This window comes from Schistocerca serialis, chromosome 3 (assembly GCF_023864345.2).
Source record: "Schistocerca serialis cubense isolate TAMUIC-IGC-003099 chromosome 3, iqSchSeri2.2, whole genome shotgun sequence".
Taxonomy (NCBI): Eukaryota; Metazoa; Arthropoda; class Insecta; order Orthoptera; family Acrididae; genus Schistocerca; species Schistocerca serialis.
The window spans coordinates 1,088,465,200-1,088,489,269 of record NC_064640.1 but is presented as its reverse complement, the minus strand read 5'-3'; the positions used below and the strand labels follow the sequence as shown (position 1 = coordinate 1,088,489,269).

Genomic DNA, 24,070 nt, shown 5'->3' with positions numbered 1-24,070 from the left:
CAAGATACATGATACATCTGGAGTATCCTGTCTTAATGCCCATGTATGGAAGTTAACACAATTCTCTTGATCAATTCCATGCAGCTCTTTATAGAAAGGGATAAACCTATATCAATGGAGAATGCATAGGACACTTGCCCGATTAATGCCATTTCCACATGCGATTGTGGAAGAGGTAACATGTGGATCAACTACTTGTTTCATCTGTTATGTTGCTAAGAGTTAGGCTATGACTTCCACATAACTGGTTGAAGAGGTTGATAAATGATTGCTGAGATGCTTGACATTTATTGGGATTTATTGCCGCGTATACTGTACAAGAATGAACTGCATTCTTCGTACACTCTCCATACACCATGAGCATGTCACCTTTTTATGCGTTGGTAGATCCCATCGTCCACTCACGACCTACTGATTGGACTGTCACACACTTATTGACTTGCAAGTCACAATACACTCGAGGAACACACACACAAACACACTGTAAGCAAACAACATCATACCTAGCAACTACCCACACACACAAACACACTGTAAGCAAACAACATCATACCTAGCAACTACCCACACACACACAAACACACTGTAAGCAAACAACATCATACCTAGCAACTACCCAGATTGAGTGGCACAAACTAGTATTGGTGTGGAAACTTTTAAAAATACTGTATCTCATTGACAACTTGTGCTAGAATCCTGCAACAAACCCCACTGACATTCTGATTTACCATATTTTTAGTTTGTTAATGTCAGTAAGCACAGTTTCATTTAAAAAGTGTACATCTGCACAAGGAAGGATTTTTACAATCTGTTGATTGGGTAACAATAATGAGTCCCTGACTACCAATCCATTCTGTCAAAGCCGCAAATCAATAGCACTTCATACTTGTGGTGAGAGCTTTAGGCATTTCACCCTGTGACTTGGTCTTCGAAAGTGAAATAATTGTGGGTCAGGATGTGATTGGGTAAGGGGATTAGGAAAGAGGTGGTGGGTTTGGTATCAGGAGGATGTTTGGAAAGTGAGACCATGGGCATGGGGGATGTTGTAAAATGATGTTGCATCCATAGTAACCAGCAAGGAGTCATGTGGTAGCAAAACAGGAAATGCAGAAAGGCGGTGAAGGAAGTGAGCATTGTCTTCACTGTAGGATGGGAGGTTACAGACAATGGTTTGCATGTGATGTTCAGTGGGAGGATTGTACCCAGCCACAGTTGGACAAGTGGAGAGACCTGTGTAGTTGGGTTTGTGTAGTTTGGCGAATAGGTAAAAAGGAAGGAGTGGTGTGAGGAGTGAGATAGATCCAGGAGTCAAGTTATGGGATGGACTTATGGTCTTGGAGAGCTGCTGGAGTCTTGTTGGAATTCTAGGATGTGATCATGGTTGTAAGGTTTGTATGCAGAGGTGTTAGAAAGTTGGTGAAGACTCTCAGCCACATAGTCACTATGATTCATGAACACTGTGATGAAGCTTTTATCTGTGGGAAAGATGATAAGGCACAGATTGATTTTCAGGATATGGGTAGCTGTGTGTTACATAGGAGTGATGTTGGTCTCATTAGGGAGGATTTAGGAAAGGAAAGTAAGGCCGAGTTAGAAGTGACGAATTCCTGAAAGATAACCAAGAGATGACTGGCTGGAATGGGAGGTTCAGGGTGGGAGGGAGGCTGGAACTGTTTTAAGCAAGGTTCTATGTGAGGTTTTTGTTGGCTGTTATTAGTGGGATGCATCATCATCATCATTTAAGACTGATTATGCCTTTCAGCGTTCAGTCTGTAGCATAGTCTTGATCTATTTCAACGGTTTTTATACCCCTTCCCTTCCAACACACACACACTAGCCACCAAGGAAGAGCCTACAGCTTTGATTCAACCCCCCTACCCTCTTCCAGTCATACCCTCATACCTCCCTAATGCACATTGAAGAAATTTCAGCTGCAGAGATTAGGTAAGGAAAGAAGTTCCTTTACAAGTCCAGCACACTTGAATTTAGGTTTTGGGCTAAAGGTGAGGCCTTTAGAAAGTACCAATACTTCTGCAGGGCTAAGAGTTGTGGCAGAAAGGTTGACAACAGTTTTACAGGATTGGTGCTTAGGATGTATATATCTCATGGAGGATGGAGGAATTCGTTGCGATTGTGGAAGATGGAGTATCGAACAAAGCATAGTTAGGGAGGTATGAGGGTATGACTGGGGGGGGGGGGGGGGGGAGGGGGTTGAATCAAAGCTGTAGGCTCTTCCTTGGTGGCTACTGTAGAAATAGATCAAGACTTCACGACAACTAGCAGGTTTAAACGGGTGGGTGTTGTAATAGATATGTAGAGGTGGAGGTGATGAGGCTTGCACAGGATAGATTAGTATTGAGAGCTGCAGCAAACCAATCTTCAGACTACCACAGCAACAACAAAAAGGTCATAAGATGGAAACAATTTTGCATCATAGTATCTCCCTCTTTCCACTCCATGCAGTTTTCACTTATGGTAATGTGGCGTGTGTACAGAGATTTATCGGGTGTTGTTATTTTTTATTGTACTGTATTAACAGGATTTATCAAGAGTGGTGATAACATCAATTTGTGACAATAAATCTTTGTCATGTGCAATCTATAATACTGTTGTTCCATTTGTAATAAACAATTTCTTTGGTGCTGTTTTCCCAAATAAGCCTAAATTTTACTGTTATTCACATGGACAGAGGCAGAGTAAGACATGGGAGATAACTTCAGCTGATCTTCGAAGATCAGTTTCTTGAGACAGAGACAGTGTCATTATTATTATTGTTATTGTTATTATTATTGTTATTATTATTATTATTATTATTATTATATTGAATTATTGTTAATTAATATCCCCTTAAGGAGAGCAGTAAAGCACCATCAATTTTCAAGGCTTTTTTTCTGTCTCTTTCATTTGTCTTTCAAAAACTTCTCATATATTCATTGTGATTCCTCTTCCTCTCTTCTGTACCGTCGTTCCCCGTTTTCTTCTCTTTCAATATCTGCTGAAATTTCTGTTTTCCAGTTTTTTACTCTGTATTTTTTCCTGTCTGTGATGTCTTCTGTGGAGATGTTTTGTTTCTTGAGGTCCTCCATGGTTTCCTATACCCAGTTGGTTTTCACTTTATTGGCCATAACTATATAAAAAATATTCTTGGTAAGTCTGTTTTTGTGCATAATTTGTATGTGTCTCTAGAACCTTGTTCTTCTTTACCTGGTGTTGTTTTTAATCCTCTGTTTGTATTTATACAGTTCTTTTGTCAATATGTTTATCCAGATCCCTTCTCTCTGAACTGGCCTGTAGATCTTTCCTTCTGTTTTTCCATCTCTTTGATTTTTGTTCTTCCCTTCATTGCTGTTGTTCTGAGGTGTACAAGGCCTGTGTTAACTACTGTACTACAGTGTCTTAATTTGGCATTGATGGAAAAACTTGTTTTGTTATAATTGTTCCATATAAGTCTGAATACCTTATGTAGTTTTGTGATTCTTTTTTCATTGGATGTTGAGTTCAGTCTTATTTTCTGTGTAATCTCTTCCAGGCACTGGAAACTTTGTTCATGTGATATCTTTCCATACTTTGTTACCAGTGGGTGTCTGTCTCTTTACATTGTGTCAATGTACAAGTTTTTTTCATGTGAGATTTGTAGTCCCATATTGATTGAGATTTGATAAAGAGTTTGTAGAGCTTTTTTGTCTTCTTTTCCGTTATTTGTTATTATGGCTATATTATCAGCAAAGGCCAGACATTTTATCTACATGTGCATATATATTCCGCAAGCCATGGTGTGGTGTGTGACATGATCTGACTACACGTAGAGTGCAATCTTTGTTTGGCACGGCACTTGGAGGGCAACGGTTCAGTCTTCACCCATCTGTCTCTTTTGTCGCATGTCCTGATTATTTTCTCCAAAACTGAGTTAAATAGAGTAGGTGATGGCCATCCTCATGCCTCACTCCTGTCTTTACTTTGAACGGTTCATAGATCTCTCCCATGAACTTCACTTTCGATATTGCATTTTTCATGTTTCTAGTCCTATTAACATCAAAGATAATGATAATGTGCAAGAATAATGTAAGGCTAGCATCTTTTTAGTAACATGTTTCTGCTTATACAGCTTATATTGTACAACTGGAAATACAATGTCAATTTTGTTCTGATGACAACACATGTCACCTGGGAATAGTAGATGTACTGGCAATGGTTTCAGTGTCATCCGCCAACAGATAGTGTAATGGCATAGCTATCAGAGTGCTATATGTGTCTACCCTTTAATAGGAAATGCTCACAGCCAGTGTGATGCAGACATGTGAAGCAAGCAGGCAACCATGCCAGGAAGGCACACTCGTGATTCTTATAGCCAACGAGTGAGTTTAAAAAGGGGTCAAATTGTGGGCTTCCGAGTGGCAGGATGGTCCTTTCGGGGGAATTGCCACACAAGTTGGACATGCTGCGTCAGTTATGCAACGTTGCTAGTATCAGTAGTCACGTGAACATTCTCACACACGTAGTCGAGGTTTTGAACATCCACACAGCACAGATGCTCACTAGGATTGTTGTACTGAAAGGGCAGCAGTTGCAGATCGTACGGCTACCGCAGCACAGATAAAAGGTCTTGTGAGCCCCAGAAGTGTCAACACAAACTGTTGCAAAGCAGTTATTGCCAGTTGCGTTACGGACGTGCACACATCTATCCCGTCTTCCAATCGTGCCTCAGCACTGACATGCATGGCTCGAGTGGTGCCATCAGAGGATCTCTTTGAGGATGGCATGGCACGCCATGGTCGTAAGTGATGAAAGCAGATTCTGCTCGCACACAAGTGATGGTCATATCAGCAAATGACATAAATCTGGTGAGCACTCTCTTGTAGAGTGCATTCGTCCAAGATACAGTGGCCCCACCCCACGCCTTATGGTCTGGGGTGCGATAAACTACAACTCTCATTCGTCTGTGGTGTTTCTGCACTTGGTACATGCAGAATGATGTTACACCTGTTATTTTTGCATTCTTGCAACTGGAAGGTAATGTACTGTTCCAACAGTATAGTGCTGACCCACACGCTGCCCACGAATCTCAGTGTTCTCCGAAAGATGAGCAGTGACTTCCCGGGCCAGCATGTTCTATGAGTTTGTCTCCAACCGAGCACATGTGGGAACATGGGATGAGAAGTGACTCGTGCAACTTGTCAACCAACAACTCTTACATAACTATGTGAACAGATTGAGCATGTGTGACATAATTTATCTCAGGACAGTTTTTGCCATCTGTACTATCGACTGAATGCCATAGTCAGTGCCTGCATTGTCACCAGTGAGGGCTACACGACATACTAATGTGTGTGTTTTGGCACGGGTCGATACATGCTAGCTGAGAAGCATTTGCAGTATTGATCTGTAAATGTGATCATTTCATGTACTCCATATGCACTGTTGCAACATTAAATCTGGAGTGAATTTTCTTCTGGCAGTGGGCACAGACTTTTACCTCACAACTTTGATACATTTTACTTTTTCTTTTTCTTAGACTTTATCCCCTGCTATCACAGTCTCAGCATGTTAATGTGGATTTGGCAGTATTAGTGGTAAATTGTGGCCAGATGCCCTTTCCATGCCACCTCCCCCCCTCCCCTCCCCCCTTCCAACCCACACCAGGATGAAAGTTATGTACCCTGTATCTGTATGTATCTAATATTATCGTGTGTGAAAGTGTGAGAATGTTTTCAAAATGTTTGAGGATCATGTAACTGATGTGGGGTGTGCATACCAGTCTGCTATTCATCTAGTCGGATGTGGACAATAGCCTAAAAACCATGTCAACACTGGCTCTAGCTGCATGCTAACGTTGGCATCTACCCAGGGGTATTACAATTTCAATAGAGTACAGTAGAGTTTTAATGATTTATACAATATTTTTATGTCATAAATTTTAGAAAATTGATTGAAGATGTCTTTCTGTTGTTGTTTAATTTATGATATAGCCGCAACAGAAAATCCAACAGAATATGTTAATTATTCTGGTCTTGTTCATTTCCGTATTTGTTCTGTGTTAAAGTAATTTTTCAGACGCATACAACATAAATGTTAAAGTAAGGTCTATGATGGCAGGCAGTGACTGGGATGTTGTCCTGACAGCAGGTAGGGTGCAGCCTTTGTTCACCGTGGCACTAGGAGGGAGAGGGTTATGTCCTATCGCCCCAGCTTCGTTTTACCCCTGGGAAACATCCCCAGGAGTCATCTGATAGCAGGTTGGTGTCACCTGGGGCCATCCTGCAGTCACTGGAACAAGGAAAAATCCCCACCTTTTATGTTTTATGGGTAATCGAGCCCAGGACCACCTGATTGGAGTCTAGTGTGCTACCCACTAGACCACCACATACACCGTGCTTATGGGATATGAAATGTCTGCATCTATATGACTACTCTGCATTTCACAACTCAGTGCCTGACAGAGGATTTATCAAACCACTTTCATACTGTTTCTCTACTGTTCCACTCTTGAACAATGTGTGGGGAAAAGGAACACTTAAATTGCTCTGTGTGATCTCTGATTTGTTGTGTTTTATTATAACGATCATTTTTCCCTATGAAGGTGAGTGCTATGAAAACGAAAATGTTTGTGTATTTGGAGGATGAAGTTGGAGACTGGAATTTTGTGAAAAGATCTTGCCACAGCAAAAAAGTATTTCTTTTTGTGATTACCATCTCAACTCGCATATCATGTCCGTGACTCTCTCTCTCCTAATATATTACAATAATACAGACTGAGCTGCCCTCATTTTGGCTTTGATTTCCTCCATCATTCGTATCCCATGGTGTACTTGTGCATTGTCATCTTGAAACACAACCAATGATCATCCAAATGTTGACTATATGACAGGACAGTAGGTTCGAGGATCCTGTCATCAAATTGCACAGCCCTCAAATAGCCTCACTAGAAATGAGATTTGTCAGACATCTGTATACCATACTGGCCCAAAACATGACCAATCCATCTGCCTGCTAAACTTAAAAGACTGGACTGCAGGTCTGAAACTCATTTTTCACTGGAGCGGACACAAATGAACAAGAATTCTCTGTGGCTCTGAACAGTAGCTGAGCACAAGCAGACACCATTATGTTGCATATGGTTAGCATTGACAGGTGTTCACTCATGTTCTGCCCATTATCAGTCTTTCGATGAACTGTCAAACGGAGTCTCCATCATCTCTGCATTGGTGAGAGCAGGAGAGAAAGAGCTAAATTCTGGTGTTTCATCAGTGAACTTTTGTCTTCAACTCAAGATCTTTGAGCAGCAGAATGGTCTGAAGAGAATGTAATGTTTCTGATAACAGAATAGATGCTCGTGAATTCCAAGATGTCCACGCCATAAATGCCAAATAAAAAGAAATACAATTGACAGAGTGTTTCCGAGGTACTGGGAACATGAGAAAGATGATAATTACAATAGATACTTTCATCAGCCAGAAATGGAGTGAATAAGCACGAGCTTCGTATTTGTTTTTATTAAAAAAGAACAGCACAACAAAGTTCCTTGAAAGTAAACATGTACAAAAATGTATCTATCATGCCGATTAAAATCACGTACATACCCCACAAGCCACCTTAGTAATTTCTTGCCCTGTTCCACTGACAAATAGTGCTAGGAAAAATTATAGTCTATATGCCTCTCTACAAGCCCTAATTTCTCTTGTCTTTGTGGCCTTTACGTGAATTGTAAATTGGTCGCTGTAGGATCGACCTAAAGTCAGCTTCAAGTACGAGGTACCTAAATAGTTTAATGGTGTTTTGTGAAAAGAATATCATCTTCCCTCCAGGGGTTCCTATTTGAGTTCCTGAAGCATCTCTATAATACTTATGTGCTAGTCAAACTTACTGGTGACAAATCTCTGAATTGGTTCAATGTCTTCCTTTAATCCAATGTCATGCAGATCCCAAACACTCAAGCAATGCTAAAGAATGGGTCACACTTGTGTTGCGTCCTTTACAGATAAGCTACACTTTCCTAAAATTCTTGCAATAAACCAATTTGGCCATTTGCCTTCCCTACAACCAAATTTGCTTGTTTCATGTCTTACTGCTTTTTAACATTATGCCTAGGTATTTAATTGACATGACTGTCAAGCAGCATACTACTGATGCTGTATTCAAACATCATGGGATTTTTTTTTCCTTCTCATCTGCATTAACCTACATTTTTGTAATATTTACAGTAAGCTTCCATTCATCTCATCAATCACAAATTTTGTCTAAGTCATCTTATATCCTCCTATAGTCACTCAATGGCGTCATTTGCTCATACACAATAGCGTCATCAGCAAACAGCCACATAGTGCTGGCCACGTTGGCTGTCAGATCCTTAATGTACACTTATTAGCCAAAACATTATGACCACTGCCCACTGCGAGTTGGATGCTGCCTGGTGGCATTGCGGGCATGTGATGCAGTAACAAAAATATGTAAATAGAGCAGACACAGATGGGGGCTCACTTTAGGGAAGATATGGGCTGCAAATGGGGAAATCAGTTGAGATAAGTGATTTTGATAAATGGCAGATTATTATTATGCTGAGCCTGTGACACACATCTCAAAAGCGGCAGTGCTGGTCAAATGTTCATGAGCTATCTATCACTAGGTGCTAAATGGTTAGACATCCATGACTCTTCACAGTACTTGGGGTTTGGAGGCATGTCTGGCTGCAATGTGGATAGATGGTGATTTGTAGCAACTCTGCTGAAAGAGCACAATGCTGGTGCACGCACAAGTGTTCCATAGCACACTGTTCATTGTAAATTCTGGAACACGGAGCTCCGCAGCAGACCACTCCTACATGTTCACATGTCTACCCAACAACATCATCAGTTGTGATTGCAGTGGGCACAGGACCATTCGGATTAAACCATCAATCAATGGAAATGTTGGCTTTTTGGGTGAATCCCATTTTTGCTACACTAGATTGCTAGCTGTCTCCACAAAAACCATCATTGAGGTGAATGGCAGCTCCAAATGTGCAGCACACCATGTATGCCGGCTGGTGGGAGCAGCATTATGCTTGGGAGACATTCTCCTGCACTTGCATGTAGTAATCGAAGACATGCTGACAGCTGTGAATCACCTATTTCCCTTCATGCTTGATGTCTTCCCCGTCAGCAATGTCATCTTTCAGCAGTGTAAATGTCTGTGTCTCAGAGCCAGAATCATGCTACAGAGGTTTGAAAAGCATTATAGTGACGTCATGTTGATGTCTTGGTGGCCAAATTTGCCTGATGTAAACCAAAAGAACCCATCTGGATCGCTATCGAGCATCTTTACCACGTATGCAAATCAGTGATATGTTATTTACGTGAATTACAAGACCTGTGTGTAGACATCTAATGCTTCATACCTCCTCAAACCTAACAACAAGCTGTCTGATCCCTGATATGCAGAATCAGTGATGTATTTTGTCCCAACGATGGACAAACAGGCTATTAAGCAGGTCATAATGTTTTGGACCACCAGTCTAAACAGGATGTTACAAAAAGGTACGGCCAAACTTTCAGGAAACATTCCTCACACACAAAGAAAGAAAATATGTTATGTGGACATGTGTCCGAAAATGCTTACTTTCCATGTTAGAGCTTATTTTATTACTTTTCTTCAAATCACATTAATCATGGAATGGAAACACACAGCAACAGAATGTACCAGCATGACTTCAAACACTTTGTTACAGGAAATGTTCAAAATGTCCTCCGTTAGTGAGGATACATGCATCCACCCTCCGTCGCATGGAATCCCTGATGCGCTGATGCAGCCCTGGAGAATGGCGTATTGTATCACAGCCGTCCACAATATGAGCACGAAGAGTCTCTACATTTGGTACCGGGGTTGCATAGACAAGAGTATTCAAATGCCCCCATAAATGAAAGTCAGGAGGGTTGAGGTTGGGGGTGTGTGGAGGCCATGGTATTGGTCTGCCTCTACCAATACATTGGTCACCGAATCTGTTGTTGAGAAGCATACGAACACTTTGACTGAAATGTGCAGGAGCTCCATCGTGCATGAACCACATGTTGTGTTGTACTTGTAAAGGCACATGTTCTAGCAGCACAGGTATGAAATCATGATAACATGCTCCATAGAGCGTAGGTGGAAGAACATGGGGCCCAATCAAGACATCACCAACAATGCCCGCCCAAACGTTCACAGAAAATATGTGTCGATGACGTGATTGCACAATTGCGTGCAGATTCTCGTCAGCCCACTCAAGTTGACTGTGAGAATTTACAATTTGATCATGTTGGAATGAAACCTTATCCGTAAAGAGAACATTTGCACTGAAATGAGGATTGACACAATGTTGGAGAACCATTCGCACAAGTGTACCCGTGGAGGCCAATCAGCTGCTGATAGTGCCTGCACATGCTGTACATGGCACGGAAACAACTGGTTCTCCTGTAGCACTCTCCATACAGTGACGTGGTCAACGTTACCTTGTACAGCAGTAACTTCTCTGACACTGACATTAGGGTTATCGTCAACTGCACGAAGAATTGCTTCGTCCATTGCAGCTGTCCTTGTCGTTCTAGGTCTTCCCCAGTCGCTTAGTCATAGGTTGGAATGTTCCGTGCTCCCTAAGACGCCAATCAATTTCTTCGAACGTCTTCCTGTCGGGACACCTTCGTTCTGGAAATTTGTCTCGATACAAACGTACCGCGCCATGGCTATTGCCCAGTGCTAATCCATACATCAAATGGGCATCTGCCAACTCTGCATTTGTAAACATTGCACTGACTGCAAAACCACGTTCCTGACGAACACTAACCTGTTGATGCTACGTATTGATGTGCTTGATGCTATTACTGTAGAGCAATGAGTCGCATGTCAGCACTAGCACCGAAGTCAACATTACCTTCCTTCAATTGGGCCAACTGGCGGTGAATCGAGGAAGTACAGTACATACTGACGAAACTAATATGAGCTCTAACATGGAAATTAAGCATTTCCGGACACATGTCCACATAACGTATTTTCTTTATTTGTGTGTGAGGAATGTTTCCTGAAATTTTGGCTGTACCTTTTTGTAACACCCTGTATAGAGAATGAGAGTGATCCTATCATACTTCCCCGGGGCACTCCTGAGAATAACCCCAATACCCCTGCCTCTGATGAACACTCACCATCAAGGACGACATTCTGGCTTCTACTACACGAGAAGTCATCTCGAGCCATTCACATATCTTGAAACCTAATCTGTAATTTCAGACCTTCATCAACAGTCTGCAGTGGCGCACTGTGGCAAACACGTTCTGGAAATAACAATGTGGTATCTGCCTATTCCCTTCATCCGTGATTTGCAGGATATCTTGTGAGAAAGGGGCAAATCGAGTTTCACACGAATGATGATTTCTAAATCTGTGCTGATTTGTGAACAGAAGCAGAAGGATATTGGTTTGTAATGATGTGGGTCCGTTGTTTTACTCTTCTTATATACAGGAATTACCGTGCTTTTTTCCAATTGCTTAGGACTTTGCATTAAGCAGGAAATTACAATAAATGCATGCTAAGAACAGGACCTATGCCATAGTGCACTATTTGTCGAGAGACCCATTGCTGAAATTTTGACATTATGTTGGCTAGACAGTAGGTTGGAGGATTCAGTTCTGATACTGCACAGCTCTCAAATTATACTTACTAGTTATTAGAGGCATTTGATATCCATAGGTGACACCAGACCAAAACCAGACTGACTCAACTATGTGCTGAATCTGTGGGTCTTCACACTTGAGACATTCATTGGTACCTGGCCATTTCCGCACCCTTCTACAAGGATCATCAGGTATCAAAGAAATGCTTCACATATTGTGAAAGGAATACAATACCACTGATCCAAGTTCCGCTGGAGGACACTCTGTATCACCACTAGTAATTTCCTTTCCTGTTGCACCACAAACAGAGTGAGGGCAAAATGACTTGTCTATATGCCTCTGAATGAGCCCTAATCTCTCTAAACTTGTCTTCATGGCCCTTACATGGAATGTACATTAGTCGCAGTAGATTGTTCTGCAGTCAGCGTCAACAGCCATTTCTCTAAATTTTCTCACTAGTGCTCCTCAAAAAGAATGTCGCTTTCCATCCACCGGTTTCCAAGTACACCACAATTCTTTGTGCACTACATTCCCCGGGGGTTTGTACTGTAGTACATAATGGACACCTAGAGACCCCACTGAATGTGTCGAGATGGTTGTGTACCGTGTGAGTCAACACAGCTCTCCCCATTATCTGCAAAAAAAGTCACAGTGCAGTTACAGTAAGTTCCCGAGGTACTACCTGTCAGCTATAATTTGAAGTTAGCAGTCGTCAGTTGTTGTTGGCTCTGAGCAATCTCTGTAGTGCTGATTTTTAACATTTTGTTACTGCAAAGGCTGTGGAATGTTCATATGACGCCGCTGTAGCGTTTGCCAATTGTGTGGTAACTTTCCATGCTGACAAACATTCTGACTGTAAAGTAACAGTGCTTGGGCAGTCTTTAAGCATCAACGCTTTAATCCCTTTGCAAAGTCAAATTTTTTAATGTTATATTGGACATGTGATCAGTTTGTTTATTTATTTATTTTTGTAATTTTATTTTTGTGGTTTAGGACAAAAACTGTAGTGGTAGTGTATTTCTCCTAGAGCCCTTTTGTGAGCTGCTATTTTCCTCTGTGAAAATGAGGCAATTTTTTTTTCCAACTACACAAGTGATGATAGCAGTGATCTGACAATAAACAAAAACTGTTTGTTGCAGCAATTTTTATGCATCTGGTAAAGTGTACTATCACAAGATAGCAGGTACATCTACAGATGGTAATATATATTCCCAAAAGCTTAGTAAAACCACTAAGTGGTTGGCAAGTATGCTTCCCGAGATTCACAAAAGACATAATTGAGTAATACCGTATTTACTCGAATCTAAGCTGCACTTTTTTCCGGTTTTTGTAATCCAAAACACCACCTGCGGCTTAGAATCAAGTGCAAAGTAAGCGGAAGTTCTGAAAAATGTTGGTAGGTGCCGCCACAACTAACTTCTGCCGTCGAATATATGTAGCACTACACAGGCATGCTTTTCAGGCACAAAGATAAATACTGGTGCCAAAACCTATGCGTCAGTAAACAAACTAAAAAAAAACAGAGCTTTTTTCTCTGCCCCGAGTTTCGACCACTGCATTTTCATACTTTATCCAATGAAGTAAATACAAATCCCGTATTCTTCATCTCTGAATGTTGCAGCCTTTCAATGTACTTCGAAAATCCGACTGGAAGACTGTTTGGGATGTTTGTCAATATGGCCAAGTCTACGTTCTGAATTTTTGTCCTACCTGTGACAAGAGATGGTTGTTAATAGCAACTTTTATGAATTGTGAATCACATGCAGTATTCTCTTCACCATAAGAATAATACGAATGTAAACATTTTGCCATGTATTCCTACGTGTTTCCTGCTATCTCATTTAAATCCTGTCTTCCTAATAAACTACGAAACTAGAGTGAGACAACAGCAAACGCGGAAGAATATATATATCATGTCATGTTTATATTTGTATTATTCCTATGCTGAATAGTGATACAGTCAGAAATGAAGCATGGCAACTGACTAGATTTTTAAACCTAAGATGGTTCTAATTTCTGTGCAGAATGTAATGCACTAAAGAGGCGTCTGCAAAAATTTTCAAACGGAGAAAATTTTTGGCTAAACTTTCGTTTGGAACATCTATCATATGCAGTCTACTATATGGTTCTTGTTGAACATTATCAAAGAAACCAGCAGTGTAAGTAACAACAAATAGCAGTCTCTTGCCATTGTTTTGCTGATGAGACGATTCCTCTCTCTTTTTTTTTTTTTTTTAATTGTAAGCAGCAGTATCGTGCGCAAAAGCAAGCCATCCCGCGAGTGGCGACAGGCCGTAAACACGCATAATCAGAATGTGACAAACAATGCATGGCACAGTATGATATTGCATTTTGAGCTTGGAGTGACGGAAACACCTATAACAAAGAGAACGGCACTTATCAGATAAAAGAAAAATAAGCAATCAATTCAAACCAGACGAAGCACGTGAAAAAGGCTCTCTAGTATAAATATGGACGGAGAGCCTGACGCATAGCAATGACTACATGGTAAAGCTTAACTGCTAAGTTTACCACACGCACCAAACTACTGTAGCTGTATCATCATTCATTCGACCTAAATTGTCTCATATTACAATGGACCAACGTTGTTTCGGTTTGGAGATGTGGTCTAAGACGTTTCTCCTCCTTAAATTTCGAGTCACAAATTTCAAGTGCTGCTTAGATTCGGGAAAATTTTTTTTCCTTGATTTCGAGTCTCATTTTTCAGGTGCGGCTTAGATTCGAGTGCGGCTTAGATTCGGGTAAATACAGTAAGTGTACTTCCCAAACCATTTTGAGAAACTATTTTGATGGAAAGCATATTTTCCTAGAGCCATTAAAACACTGTTATTTGGTGGGCTGTATATTTCTCACAGCACTAAAAGCTATATTTCATAACAAAAAGAAAGTAAACTGGTGCAGCGGACTATCACTGGATGCCAGGAGCATGCAGAAGTGGTAGTTCCTTTCAGAAGCAGTTGCAAATATATGTGCCACCAAATAATGTTGTTTTGAAGGCCACTGGGAAGTATGCTTGCTACCAAAGTAATTTTTCCGTGATACAAGGGGAATATACTTACCACAAAATTAATTTCTTTTTTGGACTGCAGAAAAGATACTTACCACCAACTGACCATACTTACCACTAATTTAGTTGTTTTACTCTGCTCTTGGGAAAATGTTGTACCTCCTCTGGATGTGGTTGACCTTTTGTGATAATATGCTAAACAACTGGTGTCTGTTTGTCATGATATCAGTGCTGTTGTCACTTGTTACAACAGAACACATTGTTTCATTCTGCAATATATGCTGTTGTGACTTGTCTCAGCTCGTTTCTTTAAGTAGTGTTAAATGAAGTTTCTAGGATTGTAAAATAGATAGTCAAATAAAAACAGAAAATTCCTTTTTTTCACATGTAGTAGTAACTCTTAACAGCTTACTAAAGACAGTGGGAAGTATACTTACCACTATAGTTTTTTGCTCCTAAATCACAAAAATAAAATAATCAAAAATTAAATGTAGTTGATACTTCAAAAATGATACCAAAACAATTAACTTTACAGGGCTGCTACAAAAAATGTGCCCACAAATGGGTTAAAAACAAAGTATGCAAGCTGTGGGGGCAGTGTGAAACTTTTTTAAGCACTGTATTTGAAAAATATTATTCATTTTGTTCCACTTCTAGAAAGAAAATTGGACGGATAGCTGACTCCATAAAAATTAATACATTTCATACTGTGCTCGAGCACAGGCAATAAAAAACTGTGAGCAAACATGATGTGTGTACTTGTTGCCTCACGGTCTCCTGCAAAACTGAGGTGCTTGAGTAAGCTACATCACACTGCTTCGTTGTGTGCTTGTTGTCAAGCCGGTTTATGAAGTACACATCCCCCTTCATTTCTATATAACTTTGTTTTGAATGCACTGTACAAGAATATTGAATACCTTGAAAATTATCGAGTTCAGCCATTCATTCACATGTAATATTCCAACAGCTCCATCACCGATGAGAGCCTTCAGGGGTGTAAAACGAGTAAGTGAGAAGTGCCACTGAACTACTAACAACCATTTTCATCTACTACTAATCTGCTCACATTAATCATTATTCAAGGGGATTAGTTCTACATCATTTTATTTTTATAAATATACAGAGAAACAACTACTTGAAAAAAGCCAATGCTCTGCTACTTAAACTGCTCTGCCACTATTTTGATTTAATACTTCATGCTAAATGGGCATTTAATTTTACACAGGACACTGTCATCTAAACTTATTCTGATAAATTCATATACTTCCTTCCTGTGCAATGCCCTTTATGCTGTCAATGCCACGTTGGGACCGGTACAGTAGTTTCTGTTCCGTAGAGAACCAACCGTACCTGCACATAGGCTATTATTATGATGGAATCACCACTTCAAAAGGTTTTCCAAAGCTGCTGCCAGCTTCCCTCTGTGGAGTAAACCATCTACCATTCCTGTCTGCTCCTAGAGAATATGTTGCATTGCTAAATATGGTTTTCTGTTAGAAAGTGTTTGTGTGTTGTGTGTCTGAGGTGGGACAGGTAGGTAAATTCACATATCCAGGTTAATTATTGGTGGACTGGCTAATAAAACATTTTTTACTTTAATTTTGAATATTTGGGGATTTCCAGATTGCTCCTAATGTTGGCTGGCAGATGTTAAAAGGGTGTTGCACCTGAATATAAAACAGTTTTCTTAACCCTAAGCTTCAATGCATATTCTCTATGGAAATTATTTATATTGTGATTGTTATGGTTGCAAACTTTGCAATTAATGCTAAATTCTCTCTTGTCCATTTGAGCAGCTCAGAGGTCAGCATATCTTGCTGCTATGTGGAGGACCCAGGTCCAATTCGTGGTAATGCCTTTTTCTTTAAAGGGCGAAGCTACTCCACACCCACACTGACATGGTGACCATCACCAAAGTTCTATCATCACCTCCGTTAGCTTCGTTACAATTGAGAAGTGCACAGGATGTGAGGTCATGATGTTGTCCGTAGGATTACCCACTTATACAGTCACTTTGAGGTGATAGAAGTGGTCGAGAAGTGAGCAGAAGGTAGCAGTTTTAAGGGCAGAGGGAGAAAAGTGCCGAGGCAAGCACCAAAGGAAAAGAACTTCTGCAATAGTCTGGACAGATAGTAAGAGCAGTAGCAGTTTCTTTCTGTCTGCAAGGGTGAGGTTGTTGTTAGTTTTGGGTATTGTGCGATGCTCGATACCATTGTCGCAGCTTAAAATACTCTTTACAAGTGTCAGTCCTATTGAGGAGGGGTACTCCTGGGCTATGCACCTGAGTGTCTCCTGGGCCACCTGCAGCATCTGTACTTGTAACATGCCAAGGTCGTTATACGAGTGGTCAATTGGCCATAAAGAGGTTTGGTTGGATATGTTTATGTTTAGTGTGCAATACTGCTTTCCCGTATTGTCAGTTGGTCAGCTAGATATTTGCAGCTGGCAATGCCATTTAGTTTTGCTGTAATGCAGGGATTCACCAGTGTTTATTTTGTCTGTGAGCTTGTGCTGTCAACAGGTGATTAATTGTCCCTAGATAGAAGTGTTTTTCAGCGTTTGTGTTTTCACCTGTGGTTGTGGTCGTAGTTTCCCAGGTTAAGAATGAAGTGATTGTCAGAGTGTCTCAAGTTCCTGTACAGTCGTGTGGTGAGTTTTTTGAATATCTGTGTGTGAGTTTCAAGGCAGTATTCTCTGTGAAGGTCGACAGTGTGTGTGGACTGTGGTGCACTTCGTTCTGTATCACCTGTAGGCGGCACAGGCGGTCAGAGCCACGTAACCCCAGACTGCAGCTGCATGTATCATCATGGGTCTAATCAGTATCATGTACACGGACCTCGATACCCTCCTATTCAGTGTGCTTTACCTGTTGAGCTTAGAGTAACACTGTTTGAGCCTTGCATTTGCTCAGTTGGCCTGTCACTGAAGTATATGACTTTAACACTGAAACGTATTGGGCGTGTGTGTAGTGTTATTTGTCTGCAGTCTTAATGTGGGGTCCTGCCCACTCATCTTGTATAGGGTGCCTAAAGGATGCTGCATTCTCAAAATGCTATACAACAATTCAAGCAAACAACATTAATAGTTTTTATTACAAATAAGAAGCTAGACAATGCTTAACCTGGAATTTACAATGGTGTCGCAAGCAATAGGCGACATGCAGTATAAATGCGAGTCCTTTGCTATATACAATGTTCGTGCAAGTTTGACACACAGTTTGTGGATCACTAATAACTGTTATTGTAGCATTCAGCGCTAGGCCTGTTCGTATACTGTCCTAATCCTGTCCAAATACTGAGTGGCCGAGGCTGGCAGGAGTGGCACTTATATTCTCTTTGTCTAGGGGCCTGCTCCCGTCGTGGTGTGGTCCTTGCCAGTGGGCTATTGGCTGACGGTGTGTTCACTGCCTTCTTAGCTCTTGCAATCTTAATTTTCATTCCAGAGCTTGTGGGTATGCCAGAACACTTAATGTTTGTGCAGTTGTTATGGTTTGTCAGTGAACAGAACTGCTTCACACTTGTCGCATTTGCTTTAACACACTGTCATTCCAGCTAGGCAGTTTTGTTTGCAGTTGCGAATTATGCCTGATGGTTTTCAGTCTTGCACTAGGATGGTAGTGTCATCTGCGTAGATGGTTGCCATTGTGTTTTGTTCAGTTGGAAAGTCAGTGACGTAGAGATTAAACTAGAGGGGCCCTTGGATGCTGCCTTGGGGTACTCCCACTTGTATACTGTGTTGTGTTGACTGTTTGCCCTGAATGTCGGTGTTGAAGCTTCTGTGGGTGAGATATGAGTGTGTAAGATGTACGAGCTCGTCGGAGAGACTAGCAGTGCAGAGTTTGCGAATGAGACGATTGTGCCATTGATGACTGAAGACCAGGATCAGCGCTCCTGTAGCTTTGTTGGTGTTGGGGGTGTGTGTAATATGTACTACTACATGGAGGAGTTGTTGTGTTGTGGAGTGGTGATTGCTGAATCCAAATTGCTCCAGTCTCAGTGAGTCATTGGTGTTGCAGTGCATAGTAAGATGTTTGAGAATCATCTTCTCAACAATCTTATTCAGGGAGCTCAGCAGGCTGATGGCTCCGTAATTTTGTGGTAGGGAGTGGTATTTCCCTGGCTTCCTGAACATCAGGACAGGGAAGTGTTGATGTTGTAGAATGGTATTCGTCATATGTGTGAGATGCTCTATAGCTTTATTCGTGAACTCCTGGGTGACACGGTTTTGAAAGTGATTGGGACCAGGAGCTTTTCTAGCTGTTTTGTGCTTAATAACCTGTGTAATTTCATGTGTAGCAGTATGTATTGTTACATTGCACTTGGGCTGGGTTACAAGCCGTGTAACCTCCTGGTCCATTTCAAGTAGCAGTGCTGGATTGGAAGGAGCCAGATTCAGTGTGAATGATGTTGCTAGTGTTCTGGTCATCAGCTCATGCTTCTCCTCCATGGAGAATGCTGGTCTGTAAGGTATTTGTAAACTTGGTGTGTAGTATTTCTTCTTGGTGGAGTGGACAGCTATTTGCCACACTCCAGGTCATGTGGTGTGCAGCCCTGCGAGTGTATTGTCCCAGTTTGTGGTTTTAAAAGTTTTAATTTAGCCTGTATGATCCCCTGGAGCCTGCTAATATGCTGTTTGTACAGCCAGTATCTCCCGAGATGATCTCTCATTGACATTGGCCCCTGTATTTCTGGGAGCAGGGCCATTTGAGCATTCTTGTGGTATAAGTACCTTAATGGTACCTGCTATTGCATCCTGAACTGCGGTGGTAAGGGCTTTGACAGCTTCAACAAGTTTCCTGCTTTGTGTAATTTTGGGAATTTGTGGGATATGACTTTTCAAGCATTTCCTTGAACAATGCCCGATGTCCACACGTCAGTTGGACAATGAGCTCATGCTGTCTCCGAGCCATTGCTTCTTGATTTGTGGCAGCAAAGTCCAGATTTAGCTGGTTCATCACTTACTGATAGGTGGCAAAGCAAGACAGATACGTCGAAGGGAACAGATGGCACTCCTGCCTCTTGTGCTGCAGTCTTGCTACGGGTCGTCGGGTGGGATCTGCTCGGTGGATCTGCGTCTCCCAGACATAAGGATACTTTTAAGGATAGAATGTGGGTATGAGACAGTTTTACTTTTTCGTCTGAAAAGACAATTTTGCTTTTTTAGTGTACATACAGAAGAGGGGAGTCCTTATGACTCACTTGTGCAAGATGCAATGCTCAGTGCAAGAGAGCACGGGTGGAAGACAGCAGCCTGTACTGGACAGTGTTGTCCAATGTGAACGTGCCCCGGACACTGAAATACCCTATTAAAGAATGGGAGAGTCACACTGGGGAAGTTCCAACCACAGTTGCAGGAACTTTGAGCCAGAACTCTTGGCCACCTAGCACTGTCAAGTGTGTAGCAGCGTGTGCTTGTTAGTGACACTCCAAAAAGTGTCCTGTGGCATCTACGCCAGTTTTAGCGTATGTGTAACACAAATATCCTCTCGCAGCTACTGCAGGTACAGGGGGAAGGCAGCTGCTCAGCTGTGACTCACCCATAGTACTGCCCGTGGTTTTCCTTGGTGGGAGGACTGGAACGAGGTGCACCAAGCCTTGTGATGCCCATTGAGGAACTGTTGGAGTGAGACGTAGTGACTCTGAGGTCAAGAAAGCTGGCAGTGACCAGAACAGGGTGTGCTGACTCCCGCCCCTCCCCAGATTTTCGACCTTAGCTTAGGAAAGAAAAGAATCATCACAGATCATTAAGGTTCAAAGAACTTGTCTTGAACACTGTAAGGGATCCGTGATCCAACAAACATTGATGCTAGTATCTGATGCCCAGGTCGACAGCCAACAGGAGTAGATTGTCGAGCGCTGCAGTAGGCAGTGAGACTAGTGCTGAGTGCGCAGTAGTATGGTAGAGTGTCGAGTGAGAAGTAGAGCGGAAAAGACGGGCAAGAATGGTGGTCGAGTGAGTTGTAAACGGTAAAATTCACTGGAGTATGACAAGTGAGCACGTCCCCCTGATCGTCGTGGGGTTGACTCTCACTAATGCCGATTCGCGAGTGATAAGAAACAGAAAGTGACAAGTGCCGAATTACGTGTTTCACGTCAACCGCGTCGGCCAGCAACAACCATGGATTGCAGTGAGGATTGTTGTGAATGTTAACCATCAGCATTGCGTGTGACAAAGTACTGAAAATCAGCAATCAATAAAAAGAGATAACCGCAATTAGACGTGTAAGGCAAAGGTAGCAACTGCCTCAGAATTTGTGTGTTAGTAGGAAATATATATCAGTTGTACATCGCAACCTTTGTGATACTTAACAATAGACAAACTTTCAATCATTAGCTATTCCGTCTCAGAACAGCCGCATTCGGTTGAAATACTCCTGAAACCACAGCAGAACAACCAATAGCCTTTCATCCATTAAGCACACGGTCATATATCATAATAATTAATTGTTTGGTGGCTTCGGTAAATTACCCAAAATCCAGTAAAGGGATTAATCGGGGGTGTTTCAACACGAATGCTTAAAAATTCTTTTGTAGTTAACCTATTTTCAGATTATGAAGAGTTCTTTGTTACAGCTTGTATTTTTGTTCCAGGTGTCCCTGAACTTAATGGCTGTAGTGATGTCGTGAAGGCACAAAGTCGGAAGTTGTTAAACCTTCAGAAACAAGATTTTCAAAAGTACTTCTTCTCAGATACCAATATTTCGCCCCTGTTTGTGTCGGATACATAGATGTCTCAGTTGTTGTCACATAATTTGAGTGTAGTGACTGAATCTAGAAAACAGTTTCTTTTGCTTCCCTGTACCTCAAGCATTATGTGCAATGCAGGACTCCTAACAAGACAAACACACAGAGCGCAGCCCTCTGTCTTCTCTTGCCATTTCTGCAGTTTGGGAGCACAGTCCGGAAGTCTGACTCATGTTGACCGGACCTGCAGGGCGAAAATGGTCAACGTGGGTTCGAAGCTGGTGACAGCATGAGCAAAGGTTTTTGTGGGACCCGAACTGATGAAACTCGTACGAGAAAATGGCCTGAAGAAAGGTGACGTACTTAGCATTGCTCGCCTGGCGGGAATTGTGGGGTCCAAGCAGACGTCCAGCCTTATCCCTCTGTGTCATAACATAACTTTATCCTCTGTGGCTGTGGACATTGAACTGGACTCTGCTCTCAACTGTGTGATTATAACTGGCACGGCAAAGTGTAGAGGGCAGATGGGCGTGGAGATGGAAGCTCTCACTGCTGTATCGGTGTCTGCCTTAACAGTGTATGATATGTGCAAAGCTGTGAGTCATGACATTGTGATATCTGAAATAATGCTTCTGGCCAAAAGTGGGGGAACTAGAGGAGACTTCCACCTGACATGAGCATCTGTGTGGGTAAGTGAAATAAGTTAAGTATACCTGGTGTGATGTAGGCAAATTTCAAAGTCTGTTCATAGTTATCATAAATTATACACTCCTGGAAATTGAAATAAGAACACCGTGAATTCATTGTCCCAGGAAGTGGAAACTTTGTTGACACATTCCTGGGGTCAGATACATCACATGATCACACTGACAGAACCACAGGCACATAGACACAGGCAACAGAGCATGCACAATGTCGGCACTAGTACAGTGTATATCCACCTTTCGCAGCAATGCAGGCTGCTATTCTCCCATGGAGACGATCGTAGAGATGCTGGATGTAGTCCTGTGGAATGGCTTGCCATGCCATTTCCACCTCGCGCCTCAGTTGGACCAGCGTTCGTGCTGGACGTGCAGACCGCATGAGACGACGCTTCATCCAGTCCCAAACATGCTCAATGGGGGACAGATCCGGAGATCTTGCTGGCCAGGGTAGTTGACTTACACCTTCTAGAGCACGTTGGGTGGCACGGGATACATGCGGACATGCATTGTCCTGTTGATACAGCAAGTTCCCTTGCCGGTCTAGGAATGGTAGAACGATGGGTTCGATGACGGTTTGGATGTACCGTGCACTATTCAGTGTCCCCTCGACGATCACCAGTGGTGTACGGCCAGTGTAGGAGATCGCTCCCCACACCATGATGCCGGGTGTTGGCCCTGTGTGCCTCGGTCGTATGCAGTCCTGATTGTGGTGCTCACCTGCACGGCGCCAAACACATATACGACCATCATTGGCACCAAGGCAGAAGCGACTCTCATCGCTGAAGACGACACGTCTCCATTCGTCCCTCCATTCACGCCTGTCGCGACACCACTGGAGGCAGGCTGCACGATGTTGGGGCATGAGCGGAAGACGGCCTAACGGTGTGCGGGACCGTAGCCCAGCTTCATGGAGACGGTTGCGAATGGTCCTCGCCGATACCCCAGGAGCAACAGTGTCCCTAATTTGCTGGGAAGTGGCGGTGCGGTCCCCTACGGCACTGCGTAGGATCCTACGGTCTTGGCGTGCATCCGTGCATCGCTGCAGTCCGGTCCCAGGTCGACGGGCACGTGCACCTTCCGCCGACCATTGGCGACAACATCGATGTACTGTGGAGACCTCACGCCCCACGTGTTGAGCAATTCGGCGGTACGTCCACCCGACCTCCTGCATGCCCACTATACGCCCTCGCTCAAAGTCCGTCAACTGCACATACGGTTCACGTCAACGCTGTCGCGGCATGCTACCAGTGTTAAAGACTGCGATGGAGCTCCGTATGCCATGGCAAACTGGCTGACACTGACGGCGGCGGTGCACAAATGCTGCGCAGCTAGCGCCATTCGACGGCCAACACCGCGGTTCCTGGTGTGTCCGCTGTGCCGTGCGTGTGATCATTGCTTGTACAGCCATCTCGCAGTGTCCGAAGCAAGTATGGTGGGTCTGACATACTGGTGTCAATGTGTTCCTTTTTCCATTTCCAGGAGTGTATACACATCGAATTGGCCTGAATATAAGTTGCACCTTTAATTTCGAAAAAGAGAGAAACTTAATTAAAAATAATTTGTCAAGTTGCCCATTTACAAAAGCTTTTCAAAATGTGATTTACCCTTAACCACTTTTTTTGTAGTACACTGTAGATAAATTACACACAAAAACAAAGCTTTCAGTTGCAGTTTTCATGTAAGACACTCCTAACTTCACTAACATTCATTGTTTTGTCACTGTCAGTATTTTTGTCACTCTCCTCCCAAAGTACAGTGCCGCCGCTACAATCCCGGGCATTGCGTGTGCAGCACTTCTTGAACCGTACCTTTAAAAAGCACATCTGTTAGATGAATAACTGTGAGTTTGAAATTTGCAACGTAACTGTACCGAATTCCAAAATTTTCACTCAATGTTGTGCTTCATTGGTGAAGAATAAATTATATTCTTTAGTTAGGGAAAAACTATGCCTGTCCCATTGTCTAAAATAGTGAAACTGTGACAGTGGTAATACAGAGGGGTCCAGAAAACTAGACTCTCTTTGATAGTCAATATTGATG

At 42.4% G+C, this 24,070-nt stretch overlaps 1 protein-coding gene across 1 annotated transcript in view; it reads left to right on the top strand.

The window, feature by feature from the left end:
- LOC126471510 (uncharacterized) overlaps nucleotides 1-21,402 on the top strand; it is a 189,170-nt gene extending 167,768 nt beyond the window's left edge. Inside the window, exon 8 of the mRNA XM_050099731.1 lies at nucleotides 21,234-21,402. The gene's annotated coding sequence lies outside the window, so the exon portion shown is untranslated. The remainder of the gene's footprint in view (nucleotides 1-21,233) is intronic.
- Nucleotides 21,403-24,070: the final 2,668 nt, after the last annotated feature.